General features: G+C 36.3%; 1 pseudogene; it reads right to left on the bottom strand.

Annotated features, from left to right (window-relative positions):
* Nucleotides 1-687: 687 nt before the first annotated feature.
* Nucleotides 688-812, bottom strand: LOC115284846 (annotated as a pseudogene).
* Between the last annotated feature and the right edge of the window lie 20,475 nt (nucleotides 813-21,287).

A 21,287-nucleotide genomic window follows, 5' to 3' on the forward strand; every position in this document is an offset into this window, starting at 1 on the left:
TGAATCACCATCAATAGTTATAATATTTTCTTGTGATGAAGACTTGAGATCTACTCTCTTACAACTTTAAAATATGCAATACAGTACTGTTAACTATGGCCACCACAATATGTAATATATCCTGTGAATTATTTATCTTATAAATATAAGTCTGGGGGTGCCTGGGTGGCTCAGTTGGTTGAGTGTCCAACTTCGGCTCAGGTCATGATCTTATGGTTCATGAATTTGAGCCCCACATTGGGCTCAGAGCCTAGAGTCTACTTCAGATTCTGTGTCTCCCTCTCTCTCTGATCCTCCCCCACTCACATTCAGTCTCTGTTTCTCTCAAAAATATAAAACATTTAAAAAAATAAAAATAAATGTAAGTCTGTATCTTTTAACTTCCTTTACTCATTTCATTAACCCCAACAACCCTCACCTTTGATAATGATAACCTGTTCTTTGTATCTATGAGTCTTTTTATTTTTTATTTTTGATTTCACATATGAGAGACTATACAGTACTTATCTTTCTCTGCCTGACTTATTTCACATATCGTAATGCCATCAAGTTCAACCTATGTCTTCACAAATAGCTGGATTTCCCTTTTTATGATTCAATATTATTCCTGTGTGTATGTGTGCATGTGCATGTATATGTATCACACTTCCTTTATCCATTCACCCATCAAAGGACCAATGGACACTTAGGTGGTTTCTGTGTCTTGCCATTGTAAATAATGCTGCAATGAACATGGGAATCAAAGTATCTTGTTGTTAAACTGATAAGAACAGATGCTACACTTGATCTTAGCCAAAAGGCCAAGAAGCGATCAAAGTATCTTGTTGTGATAGTGATTTAACTTTTTTTAAATACCAGAAGTAGAATTGCAATTCACTGTCTTTTATTACAAAAGCAGAAATCTCAGAAGGGAACCACCATGAGTTGAGAGAGTTCCTCTCTAAAGCCCAGAGAGCATAGAAATAGATCGTGAAACCACTCTGATGTCACAATGGATAAAACGTCCCAGTGCTTGAAAGAAAGATGTAATTAAACACTAGAAATTTAATGGGAATTCAAATAAACGAATCATCTATTCTTAACCCACAAAAGAAAAAGGAATTGACCTATGATTGCTATCTTCAAATAAAGTTTTAAAAATATAAAAAGAACCCAGTGGCCATTTTCATTTTCATTTTTCAGAACTAAAGACTGTATCACTTAATTGACAGCTGACAGCTCAGAGCCTGGAGCCTGCTTTGGATTCTGTGTCTCTGTCTCTCTCTGACCCTCCCTCCCTCACACTTTGTCTCTCTCCTTCTCTCAAAAATAATTAAATGTTTAAAAATAAATAAATAATAAATTGAAATAAATTGCTTAAAATTTATACTAACCAATTTATTTACTTCTCATTACACAGAATCTAAGCCTAATTGTACTGTTAGTGTGTTTTCTAGGAGGACTAAAGAGAGAAACTTCCTTTTGATCTGAGTACCAGAAATTGTATTTCTCTCAAGCAATTCATTTGGTTGGAGACCAATAATACCATTTTCCCTTATTTCATGTTTTGAACTTTTGTTAAGAAATTCTACATACTAGCTTTCACTTATGCACTCAAATCACTTATGGAGCTTCCATTATATATTACACACTATCTTAAACATCATAGACACAAACATAAGGAAGGTCTTGGTTCTTAGGGTCTCAAAATCTAATGGGGAGGACAAACTAGCAAATAACAACAACAAAAAAAGCTTTGCTTTGCAAAATGAAAATGGCAGAGAAGATTGCTATGGAAACCCTTGGGAAAAGCATCTAATTAAGTCATATGCATAAGGAAAGGTTTTCCAGGGAAGGGACATGGACACTGAACTCTGAAGGGTCAATAGAAGTTCATTGTTTGAATTTTGATGATAAATAAGGAAGTAAAGAGAATAAAACCTTTTACCAGGATGATAGATGGAAAGTACCAAGTCCCAGAGGAAAGTGACATCATGGAATGTGGCTGAAGCAGAAAATGTGGGTATGTGGGATGGTTGGAAGATCAGTTGGAGAGGGATAGAGAGACTAGTTCCTAAAGGACTTTGACCAAGAATATTGGGTTGTGCTAAAGTGAGGGCACAGGAGAGCAACTGAAGTGTTTTAAACAGGTAAATGACACTATTTGCATTCTCAGAAGATCATTCTGGTTTGGAGACTGGATAGAGTAGGAGAAGAGAGATTAAGCCTGAAATGCTGGAAACAAATTAGGAGATGAAGTCAATTCTCAAGCCAAAGATGAAATATTAACAATAGGATGACAATAGGGGAGAGAGATTAAAGAGATGAAATCTATAGTGATTTAGTGAGTGATTGGATTAGAATTTGGCATTCTATAGAAATAGAAAATAGAATATGATTTTCTATTATCCTATGAAAGGATAAGCAAGTCTGGATTTATATTTTCCTGTTTGTGTAACTTACCTCCTGTTACAAAACTAAGACTCACCTGATTATCCAGAGTATCCAAATGTCTATATAAAGTCATTTTAATTATTTTCAAAAGACCCACTGATCCAAATAAAGTATCTGCACATTTATGACTGAAATTCTACAATTAGAGTGTCATTCTTTTTGTTTCAACTAGACACTCAGCTTATGAAGCATCTTATAAATAATTTATATCTCAAAGTATATGTTTATTATCCATTTTCTTGAATAAATTAGGAGATTAGAAAGAGTACCTGAGTGAATTTGAAGTTTAAGAGCAATAGAAGTAGGACAGTAAAGGAAGTGTATCACCATTAAGGAGGCTAAGTGCACAGAAAGTGAGCAAAAGGTATACTCTCCTAACCAGTCTCCTTTCTCCTGCCCTTGCCCTATTTCACTCTATGGATGAACAGCAACTATAGGTATCATGTTAAAACATAAGTCGATATTATGCCTCTTGTCAAAACACTTATATGGCTTTGCATTTCATTCTGACTAAAAGCTAAAGTCCTTACAGTGGCCTCCAAGGTTCTCCAGATTTGGTTCCTTCCCTCAGTCTGTCCCTTCCCATCCTACTCCATTACTTCTCTGCTTGCTTACAATCTGGTTTTTTTGTTGTTCCATAAACATCCCAGGTATATTCCTGCACCAGTACATTTGTTCCTTTTGTTTTCTCTGCTATAATACTCTATCCCCAGAAAGCCAATTGCTTGCTTCTTCATTTACTTAGGGTCTTAACCTATATTTACTGTTTTCATTTAGGTCTTCTCTGATCATCTTATTTAAAGTCTGACCCCTGCTAAGCGAAATAAGTCAGGCAGAGAGGAACAGATACCATATGTTTGCACTCATAGGTCTAGCAGGAGAACAGGAGAAACCTAATGGAGGACCAGGGGGAGGGAAAGAGGGAAAGAGAGTTGGGGAGAGAGAGGGATGCAGAACTTGAGAGACTATTGAATACTGAAAACGAACTGAGGGTTGAAGGGGGAGGAGGAGAGGGGAAAAGAGGTGGTGGTGATGGGGGAGGGCACTTGTGGGGAAGAGCACTGGGTGTTGTATGGAAACCAATTTGACAATAAACTATTTTTTAAAAATTTTAAAAAATAGTCTGACCCTTTCCCCATAATTCCTACTTATTTTTCTTCATAATACTTATCACCATTTAACATACTATCCATGCTACTCACATATTTGTTTTTTACTGTTTGACTTCCTCATTGAAATGTAATCTCCTTGTTGCATCCCCAGATGTATCCCACTGCCTGGCACATAATAAAGGTCAACAAGTATACGCTGAATTGAATTTCACATTATCAGAGGTCAGCCATATGGGTCAGGGAGTATTTTCAGACAGACAAATAGACTATAACCAAGCAAACCAGTAACTGCGACAAGAATACAGTCCATTATTGGTCCACAACTTTTACCACTACATAAATCCTATTGTCATTTTCATTTTTCTCCCATGGTCCTCTTACTGCATATAAAATTCTGCTTGGAACAGATCATATGGGGATCTAAGACATGATTCCTTTCATCTCCATATATAGGCAAATTCAAGAACATCACTCCCCAAATACCATCTTTTTCTTTGATACCTGTGATTCAGATTTTCTATGCTGGCTGCACCAGTCCTCAGTGGACTTCCCAAGAGCTGAGAAGAGTCTTGCCAAGGGACTAACCTGGGATGGAATCTGTCAGTTCTGTTCTGTCCCTAATCCCAGGAAAGATCTCTACAACTGAGCAAACCATTGAGTTAGGATTTAAAAGTGGTTCTCTCTATTTGGCCTCTTTTGCAATCTCTCATCATGGGAAAGATTTTCAGACAATGAACACTGGTGATTTGAAAATTAAAAGCAGGATATCTTACTACAACTATATTCCAGTTTTGATCCTGAGACCATGAGCTTATGTTAGCCCACACTTCACATTCTTTTCCCCTCTTTACCAACTCCATCTGAGACTTCCTATCTCTGTTCAAATGCCTCTTTACAAGGAAAATTTAGCTAAGTACCCTATGGAATCACCCCACCCCACTATCACCATTACTGTATTTACCTTCTCTCTGCTTTTTTTGGTGGCACTCTCTACTATCTGAAGTATAAACAAACACATATATATGTATATTTTTGCTTAATTGTTTATCATTTACTTTGCTACTAAAATGTATTTTCTATGAAGGCCAGAGAACCTAAAATATTGTGTGACATATTTCTTTTCTCCCTCCAGATTATATCCACCTTATGGAAAACTACTATTCTTATTGATCTCTGGGTCCCTCTCAACTTCTTCTTATGCTTGGAATCTATGGAAGGAGATGATTAAATAATTTTTAGTATATATCATATACTAAATATTGCAGTAGACAATTTCATATTTAACCTCATTTAAAATTTGTAGCTACCTTTAATTTATCTTTACTATCATCAATAAAAATACTAACATTTCTATTTCACAGTTGTGCTATGAGTTAAGAAGAAAAGTCCTGTCCAAAATAGTGGTATAATTCAATTTTATATTCAGATCTCTTCTCAGATGATGGTTATATTGATGATGATGATGAGTTCATGGTGATGATACATTACATTTCTTGAGTATTTTATGTATGTCAGACTCTTTGCTAGACTCTTTATAAACACTACCTTATTTATTAATTTATTTATGCTTATTTATTTATTTTGAGAGGGAGAGAAAGAGAGAGAGAGAGAGAGCAAGCTTCAGTGGGGGAAGGGCAGAGAGAGAGGGAGACAGAGGATCCAAGCATGCACTAACAGCAGAGAGCCTGATGCAGGGCTCAAACTCACGAACCATGAGATCATAACCTGAACTGAAGTTGGACACTTAACCAACTGATCCACTCAGGCACCCCAAACACAGCCTTATTTAATATTAACAGTTATACTTTATGCTTATATAATACTAGCTTTAATATTCTGTAGTATTATCTAGTTTAATTCTCATATAATCCCTACGAAGCAATGGCAAAAATTGCTAGCTGATCAGAAAAATATTTCCTTCCTTCACAGTTACCAATACTAAATTCCCCAGTCTCCCTGGCTACTAGATGAGGCAGTGTAATTGAGTTGTAATCAGTGAACTGTGGGTGGAGGTGAACCACTTTCAGTCTCAGCCTATAAGACTCACTCGTGTGATCCTTTCATTTTTTGTTTAGTGCAAAGGACATGACCCCCAGGGCAATCTTGGAGGGCCTGTGTTGAAGATACCAAAGTTGCCATCAACCTGAACCACTTAAATGACAGCAACAGTGTAAACCAACTCTGCTGCCACATTTCTGCCCTATGTTACCTACATATGCTTAATTTTTAAGATACGCTGCTGAATTGGTTTACTTCTTATAGTAGTTAGCTTACTCATTTCTTTCAATTTTTTAATGTTTATTTATTTGTGTGTGTGTGTGTGTGAGAGAGAGAGAGAGAGAAAGAGAGAGAGAGCATGAATTGGGAAAGGCAGAGAGAGAGGGAGATACAGAATCTGAAGCAGGCTCCAGACTCTGAGCTGTCAGCACAGAGCCCGATGCAGGTCTGAAACTCACAAACTGTGAGATCATGACCTGAGCTGAAATCAGATGCTTAACCAACTGAGTTACCCAGGTGCCCCTTAGCTTACTCATTTCTGAGTTAAGTAGTATTCTTATCCATATTTCACAGATGATGAAACTGAGGCACTGAGAGTTTAAGTAAGAATTCCAAATGGTTATTATCATCCTTATTTTATCAATAAGGAAATTGAGTCTCAGTGAAGTTGAGTATCTGATCATACTCATGTCAGTCAGCTTTAGTTAACAAAACAGAACCCCACATTAAGTTGTTCAATAGGGGATATTTAGCATGTTGAACTCTTCACCAAGCAGTTGGTGGAGCTGAAAGGGCACACAGGAAACAGTGAGGCAACCCAGAGCTCAAGAATAGCAGGAAACCACCAGCAGCCCTACAACTAATGGGATAAGCAGTAGGTGGCATTCTTAGAGCCAAACTATGGGAGTGGGTCATTATAAGCTAGAACCACAAAGAAAATGGAACCATTTACTTACTGCCTAGAGCAGAGGAAGCCAGAGAGAAAGAACCTGGATTCTTTCTTATTCCCAGTGTTCTGCCAACGCCCTCCATTAGCTGATCCCACCCAGAATCCAGTTGGCAAAAGAGCATGTGAAATGCAGTTTGCTGAAGGCAGTGCCCTAGCAGTACAGGGGAAGCACAAGGAATTGATCTAAGAGCAAATAAGGAAGTGATCAAAATATCAACCAAGGGCCTACAGCCAGTATGTGGCAAACCTGTAATTGGAACTTAGAACTTCCAAGACACATTAGATCTGGTCTTTCTATTATACTATACTATCTATCAAGTGAACAGAGATCTTTCTTTGTATGAAGCATATCTTAAAATATTTATCATTTTATCTTTTTAAAATCATTTAGCTCATAGGATAAAAAGACTATTAAAAAAAAGAGAGAGAGAGAAACAGAAAAGTGATTGGGTACCTTTCTAACACCTTCCAGATAGTTCCAGATAAACATTAAACAATGGTATGGATGTCAAAAAATGTCAACAGGATAGCAGTAAGTAATCCAGTCTAATGGTGGTGAGCATGGGCTTTATTACTGGACAAATCTGCTTTGGAATATGTGCCAATCATACTTATGACTAATAATATTTGGTATAAAATTATTTAAAATCATTGAGCTTTAATTCCCTCACTGTTAACATGGGGATTCTAGTACCAACTATCCATAGCATTGTATCTTGTAGAAGTTCTGTTGTAGCTGTTGTTGGTGGTGTTAGGTCATTCAGTAAGCAAAGGCAGCTGGAATTAGGATGGGATGTAATGCAGTTCAGAGCGTACTACACACACTTTCTTCAAGGTATTCAGCACACTCAGCTAAAATTCAAAGGATATAAAAAGTCAGGGGTTTTGTGCCAGACAGACTCCCTCAAGTATGCTACAAACACTTGAAATGTTGACAGATTTGAAAAGAAAATTTATTGTAGATGCTGAAGCTTCAAAAATTCATTTTAGTTCATTCTTAGTGATAGTACTTAGGAATAATTTCATCATTTGTAATGAACCCTCAATAGAAAATGAATTTCAAGTGATCATATTCTAATGGAACAGTACAGAGGTTTATGTAAGTATACTGAAGAGGTTATCAAGAGCTTGGGTGAATTTAAATTATTTTGTTGTTTTTTTCACTTGGGACTGGAATGTAATATTAGCTAGAAATTCTTACCTAAATATGCTTCCACTACGGTGCCATGGCAGGGGTTCTCTGATTCTTTCTTTGCATGATTTGCCATGTGTTAAGTAGGTGCTTTAGGTGATAAATTCCGTAAGAAAGTAGATAATGTGATCATTTATAAGAATAAATTGGAAGATACAATTTTTCTTAGTTTGATGCTGATATGAATTCAGTTTGAATGTTGATGAGAAGTAGCTGTTGGAATACCCAGGAATGAGTGAATTCAATTCTGATTCCAAGTGTACAGAGGCAACATTAACTCCCTCTTAAGATACGTAATCTTTTCACCATCACAATAATTTTTTTTTTTTTTACCTTTAGGCATGCTGTTGGGCATAAGAAATAATTTCCTTTTTCGCATTCTACATTATTATCTGTTGTCAGGTTGAGTTAAATCCACATTTCATTTGGGCATGTTCATATCTGACCAAACTACAATTTCCCATTTATCTACCCTGAATGTTCATCCATTGTATCTACCACTCTGGTGGCAAGGCTATTCTAGTTCAAAGCAGTTAAAGACACAAGGGAAGAAACAACAAGACCAAGAAAGAATGTCATTATACCCAGAGTAGAGCAAATCTGGGCTGTCCATCCAAAGCCTTCAAAGGGCAGCCTCCAAACCAAAGGACAGCCTCTATGCCTGCATTCCTTCACCAAATGGAAAACTTTAAAATACCTTTGGAGGCCAGCATTTTCCTACTTTTAGCTCTTCCTTTCATTAAGATGAATGGTTTAGAGTTGAATATATGGTAAACCAGGACCACTGGTATTACAAAGGAGGATACATAGGAATCGTCAGGAAATAGTCAATATCTTCATAAAGTCACTATAACTGGAGTATCCATTCTATTTCACTCCAAGTTCAGTATACTAATGTATCCCATTAACCAAAGAGAACTTAAATAAGATCCTTCACTAGATTCCTATGTATCATTCATTCATTCACACACACACATGAAAAAATTATTCAGCCAGTGCTATATGGCAACCATAGTCCTGGATGCTAGGAATGGATATAGCAGTAAACAGAACAAACAAAAATTACTACTCTTGTTGAGTTTGCATTCTAGTGGGAAGAAAAGACAATAAACAAGATAAAACATATAATAATTAGAAGCTGATAACTGTGATGGAGAAATTAAATGAGAAGGTAGATAAAGGAGATGGGAGGTGGGAAGTGTATTCAATGTCTTAAGATCAGCCTCCCTGTTGAGTCTATAAAAGCTATAAGTTTGAACAGAGAGTCAGTCTTATGATGTATGCAATTTTCTTAAATACAGAGGCTCAAAGCACTTGTTGAAATTGACCCTACTCATTTGATTACCAAAAGTTTGTCAATAATTCATTAACATTTGTAGGACAACATACCGGCTCATTTTATGAGAGTTTTTAGAGGACAAGGTCTTGGAGCATGACTTAAAAATATTCCTACTATATTATTGGGTTGGCCAGCTCTTACCCATCTTGCTTTTTTTTTTTTCTTTAACATTTATTTACCCTTGAGAGACAGAGACAAATCATGAGCAGGGGTGGGGTTCTAGATAGAGAGAGAGGGATGCACAGAATTGGAAGCATTGCCCATCTTTCTTAATCTTCTATCCCAATGGGACTCCTGGACCTTTCCATCATATTCCTCAGAGTGACCCTATCCCAGGCTGGACCTATCCATCCATATGACTTGGTGGATATGGCAGAAATCTGCTTATGATGCACAATTGTATTCACATGGTTGCTTAATGTCTCACGATCAGGAGCTGTCTTTATCAGGACCCAGGAGCATGGCACAAACAGTTTATTGAATGCTATGCAATCTACCACTGCAGATGGCTTGACCTTGCTTCAGAACACTGGAGGTTTTATATTGTGATTTTTCTACTGCAGTTTGCCATAAATTCCACAAAGCATCTATTTCCCATCACAGATATCTATAATGCTATAGGAAGTATCAAGATATATGGCCTAAATGCCAGGGATTCATATACTGTAGCCTGTACCTGCAACAGAAGCTTTACTGCTCTGGGCCCATTAATGGCTACTAGTCTTTCTAATCACTTGGCATATGGATCCAAGGCCATGTGTGTGGAATGTGTGCTTCCAGAACATGGAGATATTTACAAAGTGTGTGCTTCCTTCTTACTGGTATAAAGTCCAAAGTAAAATAATTTATTCTTTAACTTAGAGGGGATTTTCTGGCATGCCCTGGAATATTCAACCTCTAAAAACTTTACTGATTTTGCGGGATACTACAACTTCATAAGATTTGTTTCCCAGACTTTTCTCACATAGAGGAATGCTTTGAATGTACTTGTCATGTCTTTTTTTATCTGGTCCTATGAATATGATACCACTGAATGAATCAGTTAACTAAATCAATATTCCATGGAGTGTTCAGATAATTCAAGCCCTTAGGATTATATTATGACAGGTCCTGTGAGTTGCCATAGCCTTGAGGCAAAATCATAAATGTAAAACATTGTTTATCTCTTGTGAATGCAAACTGCTCCCACTCCTTCTTCTTGACAGAAATGGGAAAGAATGCATTTGCAAGATCAGTGGACACATACCATGCCCTGAGGCCACGTTAATCTGCTCTTGCAAAGATACTGCATCAGGCACAGCAGTTGTGATTGAGACTAGTACTTGTTTAAATTTATGATAGTTCACTATCATCCTCTAGGACCTTTCTGTTTTTTCATGGCAAGAATGATGAATTAATTGGTAAATATAATGAGATCCTCATCCTCACAAACCTTAAAGGTTTTAAGATAGGCACTGTTTCTACCATTCCTCCACAGGATGAAGTTATTTTTATTTTGCTTTATTATTATCTTTCCTGGAGTGAGAGAGTTCCAGAGTCTTCCATTTGAATTTCCCCTATGGAATCGCTGTTACCCCAGAGGCAAAAAACTAATGCAGGAGGTCTACCAACTATCAAGTCCATTCTAGTTATACATTCAAGGACAGAGAAGAGTGGATCCACAGTGAACAGGTCTTGGACTAGGACACCATTTTTCAACTGGATACATATACATACTGCCCCTCTTGTGCAATGAAGGCATTATAAAATTGGTTCCCTAGGTATCAATGTCAGCTTGGGCTTTATGTTCAGTAGTTCTTGACATAGCTAGATATTGCCATTTACACCAGGATATGGATACCTAAGTAAATGATATAGGCCCCTTTGAGAAAGGACAGAGAAGTCATTACTGTGTACACTCACTGTGATATTGAAGGATCCTTCTTCCTAGGGATTTAGTATCTCCTTCAGTCATTAATTTATGGATTTTAAAAAAGGCTCATGTTGAAAAATCACATAAAGGATTGTGACTTCTATTGGGAAGGTTGTCATCATCTTCCTGATCACCCACCCTTGATTTTCTTTGTTTGATTAAGTTGAATATGTCCCTTATTGGCTTCCCATTTATTTGCCCTTAGGGATGCCATGTTTTATTAATCATCACCACAGTTCTGTGCATATCAGGCAACTTTATATGTCATTCTATCCACTCATTATGATAAGTGCACTCTTTCTGTTTCTGATGATTAAATGCTTCTACCTGATCTCTACTATTTTTAGGTCCTATCATCCCAATTGCTATTGGGAGAGAAATTTGGGAGGAAGGGTCAATAATTATTTACTGAAAACAAATGACTGATTAAATCCCATTTAATGGCTTACACCATCGCCTCGAGCACACACAAATATCTGACATTTAAAACCCACTGGACTGCAATACCAGATTTGCTGAACAATAGAAGCAATGCCTCCAGTGCCTCCAACACTGTTGCCGTCTGCCTCCAGAATCAGAGAGGGCAGGAGCCAAGTAGAAATTTTCTAGGCAGAGTCTAAACCCACACCCTGCTGGCTCTGAATCTGACTCTGCTTCCTGTACAGAGAGGCCACCTGGGCACTGGTGGTAGCCTCCTCTGACTTCTTGTCTTCATGGGCACAGGTAAACTGGGGAAGGAGAAGTGGAAGGAGATCACCTTCTCAACATCTACCAGGCCCCTCTATGATAGCTTCTTCTGGTGTCCGTCCTGGACTACAGAAAACAGCCACGGAGTTTTTCAGTGATGCTGGTGACTCTCTCACAAGCATAATGCTTTTGCTTTAGCAAACGGAGTGGACCTTGGACTCTCCCATCCATCTAGGTTGGCTGGTGGATCTTCCAAATTTGTAGTTACTCTAGCACACACAATTCTCTAAAACTTTGGATATTCTTTTTCATCACTGAGTCTTTCTGCTCCACTTAATGTAGGCCATTGCCTTCTCCAGATTTTCAAGAGCCAGCTTAGCAGCATGTTAGCAACGTCACCTAGGATCCTTACCTTGGTATTAAGTCCTATAACATGTGAGTGTTTCTGTATTGATAAACACTCCTATCCAACTTAGAGGCTACAGCATCAATAACTCATGGGTTTCAAGGTCTCCACATGTCTATTCCCAAAAATTGGAAATAAAAAATTAATGTAAAAGGAGGTTTCTATGGCATGGCTTGGGAAAGGCATTAATCATTTCCACTCACATTGCTTTAGTTTGAACTCAGTCATATGACCAAAACTTACTGTAAAATAAGCTGGAAAGTATAGTCTAACTTTTTACTCAAGAAGAAAAGGAAAGGACTGGTCTTTGTGATCATCTAATATTCTTTACTATAATAGCATGACCCAATACTCCCAAGATGCCTGTAAACTATATAGTCCAGAGAACAAGACGAGGTAAATGCATGCTCTGTAGGATTTTGAGGTTTTGGCTTATAATCCAAATGTAGTTCCCTGGCAAGCCAATGTAGACCTCAGAGAGATATGATTTTTATGTAAAAGATATAAACAAAATAAGACCAGGTAGATTTCCCAGCTCCTTTCTATGTAAACCTAACCTCAAACTTAATCCTCTCTATTCCAAAGGGAATGGGGAGGAAAGGTCAGGACAGAGAAGAGCAAGATAATTAATAAGAACTGGCATGTACAAGACAGGGGAGATGGAGAAAGGGAGAGCAGGAGAAGGAGAAAGAAAAAGAGGAGGGAAGGAAAGGAGGGAGAGAAGAAAGAGAGCATTTGTCCCAGTGCCTAGAGCAGATAAGTGACTCATATATGTCCTTCTCAAGATAAAGTCCTTATCTTCCACCAAAAAAGGGATTTAAAGAGGAAAGAATAAAAAAAAAAAAAAAAAGAGAGAGATAATTGTGGTCAGGGTTGATAATCTTAACATTCTTTTGCTTAGTACAGTGACAACACCATCTCTTAGGAGGATTAAGTAAAATACCCTTTATCTAAACATTGGCTCATTCTTTGGAACAAAGAGGGAAAAGGCCTGCGATCCACCAAAGGGCATAGCCAAACTACAAATGGTAGACAAGAAAATGATCAATATCAGTGAATTTGCCTACCACTGTGTCCCATCAGCCTAAAAAGCAAGAAAAGTAACAGTAATTCTATAGCATTTTTGTGGCCTGTAAAAAGCCAGGTTGCTTTCATGATTATCTGAAAAACTACTCCCTGCAATATAAGCTTTGTTATTATGGTTTTTAAAATATGCCCCCAAAGAAAAAAATATTCAACTGATTAACAACTTTTTAAAATTTTTAAATGTACTCCTATTAGGAATCATTTACCAATGATGGTAAGAGTACGGTGAAAGTGGCACTTTTATGTTAACACCCGTTTGTGTTATGCTGATACAAGGCAATTTGCAAGATATGTCAAGAGTTTCAAAAATATTCACATTCTTTGAAATTACCTCCATACTTCTAGCCACTTATCCTGAGTGGAAAATATAACGAATGCATTTAAGGACATGTGGATTTCATTATTTATCAAAATATTTCTTCCATAGTTTTATTATTCAAAACAATACAGACATGTACTTTCAAAGTATATCAAAGAAGTACATGATTCTAATAAGACAAATAATAGGAAATATATTGGGGGAGGCTTGTAAATTTGCATCAGTCAAAATCTCACTCTCCAGAAATAATCACTGACATTTTCTTGCTTTGTCTTCTAGATTTTCCCTCCAAGTAATCAGAAACATAAATATATGCAAAAATAATAGAATACCATACATTTTCTTCAGTAATGATTTTTCTACTTAGTAGACAAGGATTGTCCTCAAACCTATAACACTACATATAAGTTTACATCACTTAGGAACCACATGGTTTTCTATTGTGTGATCAAACCAAAATGTTTTTAACAACCCAGTGTTCTTGGACAATTAGGTTGTTTTCAATTGTTCATGATTATTTAGAACATTGATATGAATATCTATACACACATATCTATGGGTACCTACTTAATTAAATCTTACTCCCAAAATTTCTTACACTGTACTGCCCAGAGGCCGACGCTCAAGAATTTCTTGAAAGTACTGAATGTTTAAGGTCTTTGATATGTATTATCAAAATATCAAAATGTCTTCCAAAGAAGTTGTACCAATTTACAGTTCCACTCAATGTTTGGAAGTGCCTGCTTCCCTACAGTCATTACAACACAAGGTGTTCTAACTATTTTAAACTTTGTAATTATGCTAGGAGAAATAATATAACATGATTTTAATCTATGTATCTATTATTACTAGGGTAAATATTTTAAATAAGCCTGCCATATATTTTTATGAATCATCTACACATCAAATGTAGACCATTTTTATCCTTTTTAAAATTATTATTATTGATTTCTAAAGAGATTTTTTGTTAGTTTCATTCATCATTTTTCCTTTCAATCTACCAAGTATTTCCCTGGTGGTTTCTGGTTTATTTTCTTGCTTAGAAAAACTCTTCTACGTCAAGATTATATAAATATTTACTATATGATTCCTTAACCCTTCTATTCTATTTTTATGTTAAATTATTAATCTATCTAATTTATTTAGGAATAGAGTAGGAAGTGGACTCTAACTTACAATTATCCATTTGGGGGGATGGTGCTGGGAATAGTCTTTATATTCCATACAACTATGAAATGCTACTTTATTATATTCTAACTTTAAGATAAATAATTGGAAATAATATCCTACAATAAAAGATAATTAAATGATCTGTTCAATAGCATATTGAGATGTAATTAATTATGATATTTATAATTAATTTCCAATATCATTAAAATTATTTTATCTTATGATGAGGGGCCAAGCAAGCAATTAAATTCTAGAAACAATAGAATTACAATTATATTCTTTTCAAATATTCAAATATCATATCTGGATAGAAAAAGACCAAAAACGTCCATACATATATTATACAATGATTATTTCCATAAGTTAGGAATATGGTAGGTTGGTGTTTTTCCCTCCTTCTTTTGGGCTTTACAATTTTTTATGAGTATGTACTCTTCTTATAACAGGAAAAAAAAAGAGAATCTCACATTTTCTTTAATAAGGTAGTCAGCATACATAAAGGGATTCTCTATCTTGAGGAGAAAATATCAAGAAAATAGGAGTTAACAGCTCTGGAGTTTACAGGAAAGGAAGGAATTCAGGCATTTTGGTTTGCTTTCACCACTGTGAACGTTTCCATGCTAACATCCTATTGGTGAGGATGAATTCATTAGCATTTTCCAGTTTAGGTCAGCACCTCTGAAACTTCTCTTTCACCCACAATCAATTATCCTAAGGGCTCCCATTTCACCTTATTATGGCAAACTCTAACACTTGCCCAAGGTCTGAGGGGGTCAATTTGCTATAGAAAATCGATTAGACACCATCCCTATAGAGTACTTAAGTTTCAAGAGAGCCTTAGAAAATGCTCGTATGGAATTGTTCACATGGTGGTGTTAAAGGTGTATGTGCTTTGAGAAATTGTGAGTACTGGAACAGGTATTGATCTACACCAGGTAACAACTCACTAAAATTGCATAAGGTACTTGTACAACTGTGACTGTGGTGAAGAAAAAGAAAAATGTAACTAGCCGGAAAGTAGTTCTTAAAGGGGATATAATGTTCTGCTCTACCTAGAAAAGACGGTGAGGAAAAGCTTCAAGCTGTGGTGTAGAAGATTCATTGACTGAGATAGCTTTCCTTTTCTTATTTCTCATTAACACCTTTTCAAAGCTTACACTCTTTTTTCATTTGTTTCAAGTTCTTATTTAAATTCCAGTTAGTTAACATATTGTGTAATATTAGTTTCAGGAGTATAATTTAGAGATTCATGATTTATATACAATACCCAGTGTTCATCCCAACAAGTGCCCTCTGTAATACCCATTATCCATTTAACCCAGCCTCCCCATCCACCTTCCTTCCAGCATCTGCCACTTTGTTCTCTATAGTTAAGAGTCTGTTTTATGATTTGCTTCTCTCTCTTTCCCCCTATTTTCATCTATTTTGTTTCTTAAATTCCACATATGAATGAAACCATATTTGGTTTCTCTGACTGACTTATTTCACTTAGCAGAATTCACTCAAGCTGGAAAAGCAGTGAAATGGCCATATTTCCTCCTGGTCAAATTCACCCTCTTTACTTCATCTGAAGAAACAACCAACAAAGATTCTTACTCTCAAGTCTGTGGTTGGGGAGAAGAAAATTCAGTGATCTCAAAAATGTTTCCTTTGCTTTCCACCTGAGTTACCCCAACCTAATGTGGTAGTAGGGTAGAAGGCTGGCATTTAAAAAATCACAATCATGGTGATAGAATCTAAATTGAATTAAAATAATGTTTTTAAACTATAGATTTCTAGGAATTATCAAGAAGTACTGGTCAAAAGCCCCGTATCAAGGGCTTTTATGCATGAATCAAGGGGATATAATGTTCTGCTCTACCTAGAACTTGATTCATGCAAGTATTGATTGACTCCTAACATTGGACTGTGCATAAAAGGAAAGAAATAAGAAACATGAAATAGACTCTTTCCTCCTGAGACCCTTACAATCTAGAAACAAAGGAAGCAAAATTCATGGAGAACATAGGTGGTCAGTGTCCATGTAATAACATTTGTTAAATATTTGGAATATCATTTCTGCATTTCAGGTTCCAGGAACTCTGCAAGGTGCTTTTCATATACAAAAAAATTATCTCATTACTTTATAGATTCTTGATATTGTCATGTGCTCAAAGACAAATAGCTATGAAAGTATAGAGATGAAAAATGAATCCATGATTTTCAAGTAAAAATGATGAATTAAATGTAATGTTTCTTTATACCTTCCAAAACTCCACTGAACTGACAATAAAGAATTTTCTAGGCATAAACACAAAGGACAGGGAGAAAAGTGGAGAGAACATCAGCAACAAAATTATAGATAGAATTTAAGCAGAAGATGAATAAGGAGTGAAAAATTTAGGAGATTTGGGAATGCTGAATCATAGGATGGCAGGGACAAGTTGAGAACCTAATCAACTTGGGGCTGCAAAAATTTTCAAAAGTCTCAGGAATTGGTAGCTTCAGTATTCTAAAAGATGGGGTAAACATGGGCTAAATTAGGAAGTCTGATTGAAACTCTGTTTAGGAATCAGACATAAAAATCAGATCCCTTACATCACTATATGCAATCAGGCGACTATTCCTTCCTTCTGGCAAAACAAAACAAAACAAAACAAAAACAAAAAAACTGAAGATTTATTTTCTAGAAATGTAACAATAGAATATTTATAATGGCTAACCAGACAGAAGTGGAGCTTGACATATTGCATTTAAGGAGTAAATGAACATACATTTGGATGTTGACACTCTCAGCTCCCAATCCTGGCAGCAGTACCTTGATCCTGCAGACATGAAGTAGGTAGCAAACTCTCTAGGATTGTGCTCAGTTTAAGAAGAAAGACTTAACAATATTAACATTGAAGTATCATCAACTGGATTGGATAGCTAGGCTAATTTAGTGAAACTCACAATGAATATGCCTATCTGCAGACTAGGAGCCCTAAATTCAGTTTTTAAATCATAGATTTACAATAGCTCCCATAGTTAAGGTTAAGTACTATTACATAAATTGCTAATCCTGGATGATGTGTGAATGAGTCTATTTGTTGTCTGTGTTTCTGTGTGACATGTATTTGATCCAATACAAAAAGTACTTTTTATTGAGGGTCATAGTCAAACATTTTTGAAAGTCAATATTCTAATTTGAGTGATAATACGTAGAAAAAAATGGATTTAAAAAAAAAACCCAAAAGAATCAGAATCTATGCAGGTAGAAGACAACTAAAATGAATTATGAATAAAAACCTTTACTGTATGCAGAGAAACTATAACTGCATTAATTAAGCAAGTTGCAAAAAAGCAAAAGAAACACTTATAAGACCAAAAAGAGCCCTTGTAAGTTAAACAATACCATCAAGATACAATAGTAATTTAAAACTCCATAAAACAATAGGAAGATAATATGAAAGAAATTTCCCCAAAAGCAAAGCAAAATATCTAAAGTTATTGACCAATTATTAATTTGACATGTATTAAGTCACTTAACCCTCATAATAACCCAGGAAGCAGACACTGTTATCATCACCATTTTTTAGATGAGAAGACTGAAGCATAGAGGTTAAATAACTTGATGAATGTTCACACAAGTAATACATGATGGGCCCATAACTTGAACCAATTTATTGCAATTCTTTACAGACTAAAACTATAAAATTATTCTTTCCATTCTAGTCCTGATTTTCTATTCTGCCAATATACTTACTATGCATTTTGTAATTGCTTGAAATCCTTTTCTTGGACTATAAATGCATTCAGTAAATAAATACATTAAGCTAAGCACCTTGCTAGACTATGAAGATAAAAGATGAACAAGCTGTTATTCAAGTTAAGTTATATACCTGTCTAGTTTTCTCACTACCATAATTATTTTTCCATATTTATTGATATATATTTGACATACAACATTATGTAAGTTTAAAGTATACAATGTAGGGACACCTGGGTGGCTCAATTGGTTAAGTGTCCAATTTTGGGTAAGGTCATGATCTCGTGGTTCATGAGTTTCAGCTCCGTGTCCACCTCTGTGCTGAGGTCTCAGAGCCTTGAGCCTTCTTCAGATTCTGTGTCTCCCTCTCTCTCTGCCCCTCCTCCACTCACATGCTCTTTGTGTCTCTCAAAAATGATTAAACACTAAAAAAAATTTTTAAGTATATAATGTAATGATTTGACACATATGTATATAAGGCAAAATGTTTACCACAATAAGGTTAATTTAATAGGTGTTTTACTTAACATAATTATCATTCTGTTGTTTTTAAGGTGAGAACATTAAAGCACTTATTCCATAGCAACTTCAAATACACAATACCGTATTATTATATATAGTCACTATGTTGTACCTTAGATCCCTAGAACTTATTCTGATAACTGAAAGTTTGTACCTTTGGCCAGCATCTCCCCATTTCCCCCACCTCTTGACTCCTGGCAACCACTATTCTACTCTCTGTTTCTATGAGTTCAATATTTTTAGTTTCCATATATAATTAAGACCATACAGTATTTGTCTTTCTCCAACTTATTTCACTTAGCATAATGCCCTCAAGGTCCAGCCATGTTGTCCCAAATGGCAGGATTTCCTTTTAATGGTTGAGTAATATTGTTTCCTGTGTACACACACACACACACACACACACACACCCCACATCACATTTTCTTTATCCATTCACTCAGTTATAGACACAAGACATGTGTCCATATCTTGGCTCTTGTGACTAGTGCTGCAATGAATATGAAAGGGCAGATATCCCTTTATAGAGATAGTGATTTCATGCCCTTTTGATATAAAATTCTTTTTTTTATTAATTTATTTTAGAGAGAGAAAGAGCACAGAAGGGGCAGAGAGAGAAAGAGAGGGAGAGATAAAGACCCAAGCAGGGTCCTCACTGTCAGTACAGAGCCCATGTGGGGCTCGAACCCATTAACCATGAGATCATGACCTGAGCTGAAGTCAGTCACTTAAACGACTGAGCCACCCAGGTGCCCCGATATAACATTCTTGAGGAGAGTAACTTATTTTGATCCTCCAAAGCTCACCAAACAACTTCTTGGACATAGTGAGGGCTCAGACAATGTTTATAAAAATAATTTTAAATTACTTGAATATCCCACTGAAGTAAAGCCTCAGTAAGACTTTAACTCAGAAAAGGGCATTGATTAGATTTGCCTCCTCCTAAAACTAGCGAATGCCCTCCTGAACATCCCCTAATTGTTTTTGACCCCCTCCTAGCCATGACAGAGCTCAATCTCTCAGTCTTCTGCCCATATATATTCCTATGTAGTCTTTAGAAAGCACTGAAGTGGTTTCCTCATCTAAGCACAGAGACAAATGTCTGCTCATTAGGTCCTAGGTCCCAGATGTGCATTTCTGTCCCAGTGGGAATCCATGCTGCATCTCCACGTGAGAGACTTCTGTTTCTTGGCTGCCCTCAAGGAATCCACTCATTCAGCCCCTCTTCCTGGCCAACTACCACTCCTACATAATTGATTTTGGCAGGAAGCTAGTCAACCCTCCATATGAAAAGCTTTATATATTTTCTCATGAGGCTCTCTACCTCCTGGGACTCTGCCTGGAGATGGAAAGGTTAGAGTAGTAACATTTTGAATCTTTTATTATTTTTTATGGAACAATGACTATAAAAATAAAGTGAGAGGATGATAATTTTCTCAAAACATAAACTTTTTAAAAGGTACCTCCTACAAAAGCCCTGGAATAGAAGTCAAGACAACACTGCCATTCTACTACCAGGACATGGAGCAAGCTACTTACCCCACCCCTCCTCATCATGTGACTCAGTTTCCTCTTCATTAAATGAGGCAGTTGGATTAAAGCTGTGATTAAAAACTCTTTCATTAAAAAAAGAATAAAATATAAAAAAATAAAACTCTTCCATAGAGCTCTAGAGTTTCATAGTGGTACCATGTTATCTCAGGGACCAGCTGATATTGGGGATTTGGAGAGACTGAGAAGGCAGGACTTACAGAATCCCACCCCTGCATCAGTGTGAGAAACTCTATTAACTTTGATAACAGAAATCTTTGCTAGTTGTATAAAGTATCATCTATGGGAGGAAGATTCTGCTGCAAAAAGAAAAGAAAAGAAAAATATTATATTCCCTAATCCCTAAAATCCTTAACAGCTCCTTCAATGACTTTATAATATGTATATGAACAAAGTATTTCTTAATTGTCTTTGGTTTGAAAGTAAAAAATTAGAAATTATTTAGCCTGTCTTAACAATGCTTTGGCATCAATCTCCTCCTCCCACTCTCTTTTCTCTTTCCTTTTTGAATTACTCTTTTGTGTGTAGGTGATCCATTTTAAAAAGTGAAGGAGCGCCTGGATGGCTCAGTTGGTTAAGTGTCCAACTTTGGTTCAGGTCATGATCTCATGGTTCTTGAGTTTAAGCCCTGCAGTTTTATTTCAAATGATTGGACCCACAATAGGGAAAGTGTGGAGAGAAGGGAGAGCAAGAGAAGGATGAGAGAATGAGAGATGGGATAGATAACTAGCATTACTGAGTGCCTACTTTATGCAAAGTCATACAACATGTAACTGACAGAGCCAGGATTTGAATGCAACTCTGAAATACTCTTAAGTTTATGTTCTTTCTTTTCCTCCCATCTAGTTTATGTGTTATTAATAACATCACATGTCCCAAGCCAA

Source organism: Suricata suricatta, unplaced genomic scaffold, assembly GCF_006229205.1.
Source record: "Suricata suricatta isolate VVHF042 unplaced genomic scaffold, meerkat_22Aug2017_6uvM2_HiC HiC_scaffold_23, whole genome shotgun sequence".
Lineage (NCBI taxonomy): Eukaryota > Metazoa > Chordata > Mammalia > Carnivora > Herpestidae > Suricata > Suricata suricatta.